General features: G+C 40.0%; 1 protein-coding gene across 6 annotated transcripts in view; it reads left to right on the top strand.

Moving 5' to 3' along the window:
• LOC144978854 (centriolar satellite-associated tubulin polyglutamylase complex regulator 1-like) overlaps positions 1–2,500 on the top strand; it is a 37,196-nt gene that overhangs the window by 21,732 nt on the left and 12,964 nt on the right. The gene's annotated exons all lie outside the window — the stretch shown is intronic.

Below are 2,500 nucleotides of genomic sequence, written 5' to 3'. Positions count from 1 at the left end.
TTGCTTCTGTAGGTTCCAGTCATTTGCAGATCGAGCTTTTGAAATTGGGCTTTTTTATATAGCGCAATATCCACTAAATGTGCTCAAAGCGCTTTACATGGGGTACCCGACCAACAGCAACACGTAACATGTAGAACGGAACATGACGCCTGTTAGGCGATTCTGCAATTTTTTTCCGACAGAGACAAAGCTTTTAACGGCCAGGCACTCATTTTACATCTGAGTACGGTGAGAGAATGTGAGTAAAGAGCCTTTTCCAAGGACTCAACTATGCGCTGAGCAAGGCTCGAACCCAGGACCTTCCGATCCGAAAACGAATATCAAACCACTTGACCAGATAGCCACACAAATAAGACAACACCTTTTTCTACTGACCTTTAGTTCTAGTCTAACAACATTGCTTCTGTAAGGTCCAGTCATTTTCAGATCTGTACGTGTGGCTAACTATGTGCTTCATCTTGGTTTGTTTGGAATGGCATTCGATATTTATGACTTTGATTAAGTTAAACGTGTGTCTGTGTGGTCTACTGGTATGACACTCGCTTTTGAATTGGAAGGTCCTGGGTTTGAATTCTGCTCTGATTGGCGCATAGTTGAGTCCTTGGAAAAGGCTCTTTACTCTCAGTTTCTCATCATACTCATGTGTAAAATGAGTACTTGGCTGTAAACAGTGTTGTCTCTGAAAAAAATGGTAATATCTTCTAACAGGCGTCATGTCTCATCCTACATGCTAAACGCTGCTTTTGGCTAGGAACCTCGTGCAAAGTGCTTAGAGCATGTTTAGTAGATATTGTGCTATATAAAAGCTAAATTTCATTTATTTATTTATTTTAAACGTTTTTAATTGAAAGAAAAAACCAAGACACAAGTCAATGTGCTGTAAGTCAGTCGTTCAATTTTTTCTCAATCCATGAGAAGTCATGTGACCAGTTGACAGTCTCCCTCTGGAAATCCTTACCTTAACCTTTGACCTTAATTCTCTCAGTGCCAGGAGATAAAGATTTGAACAAATGTGTATGAAAGGTGCCAGACAAAGCAAGAAAGAAAAATACAAGAAAAAATACCATCCCAAAAAATCAGTTTACCTATTGGGGATTGAACCTCAGACCTTCTGATTCTCTTTTGTTCAATGTATGTGTTGTTTGATGCAAGCGAGGGTTGACAGTGTAAAACGCGTACCCTTGTGAAGAATATTCGTATTAAATTTGTCCCAACTATCGGGAGCCTCTATGGTGTAATGGTAGCACGTCTGACCAGTAATCAGAAGGTCTGAGGTTCGATCACCGGTCGAGGTCGACTGATTTTTTATTTTTTTTGGGGATGTTTTTTTTTTTCTTGTATTTTTCTTTCTTGCTTTGTCTGGCACCTTTCATACACACTTGTTCAGATCTTTATCTTACAGAGGTGCCGTCAGCACCTTGATTTCTTAATCAGTGCCAGGAGGCAGAGCACGCCTGAACAGGCTCCCTCCATCTTCTCCATTCCCCTGTTGTTGTTCTTGCTCACTGCCATGAGTATATAAATATAAATGCCAACATCATTTCTTTCCCTCTCCACCTATTCTACGCCCTGTTGCTTTTGGGCGTCCCTTTCTCCATGTATTTAAAGAGGCTAGGGCTATTTGTCAGTACTGACCAATGGGCGCTAACACCTGTTGGTCAGTACTGACTAATGGGCGCTAACACATGTTGGTCAGTACTGATCAATGGGCGCTAGTACCTGTTGGTCAGTACTGATTAATGGGCGCTAGTACCTGTTGGTCAGTACTGATTAATGGGCGCTAGTACCTGTTGGTCAGTACTGACCAATAGTTACTTCGATTTTAAAATTTGTCCAGAAAACTCGTCCTTCAAATATCGATCGATTTTAAATAACCCACATCTTGACAAAAACTCTCAAACCTGAGACTTCAATGACGTCTTCGAGAAATCCCAGATTAGTGAGGTTTAGTCAAAATGAAGGTCATTTAAATCTCGTCTTACATGTAAAGTGTTGCTGCTGGCTAGTGACCCCTTGTAAAGCGCCTTGAGCACGGTTAGTGGATATTGATTGCGTTCTATAAATGCTCGAGCATTTATTTAGTGCACTATCCACTAAACGTGCTCAAAGCGCTTTACAAGGGGTCATAAGCCAGCAGCAAAACTGTCCTGATAAATATTTAATTAGGGCCAGAAATCTTAGTACAGGCTGATTTAGTTTTGTGGGTATTTATGCTAGACAGTCATCATCATCATCATCATCATCATCATCATCATCACCATCACCATCATCATCATCATCATTACCTATTCAATATTTAACTCTCTGCTTTCCGACCGTTTTCAATACTTTGATTGAAATGTCACACCGACCCAACATACACACACACATACACACACACACACAAACACACACACACACACACACACATTGATTTCTATAAACTCAAATTTAAAAGCCATAAGTGCAATCTATACATAATTATTTTAAAACCAAAACAAATTTGACAAAACAACATTAA

Source organism: Berghia stephanieae, chromosome 8 (assembly GCF_034508935.2).
Source record: "Berghia stephanieae isolate SIO BIC M18660-M18661 chromosome 8, UCSD_Bste_1.3, whole genome shotgun sequence".
Taxonomy (NCBI): Eukaryota; Metazoa; Mollusca; class Gastropoda; order Nudibranchia; family Aeolidiidae; genus Berghia; species Berghia stephanieae.
Note: the sequence above shows the minus strand (reverse complement) of the source record. Positions and strands in the feature narration are given on the sequence as shown.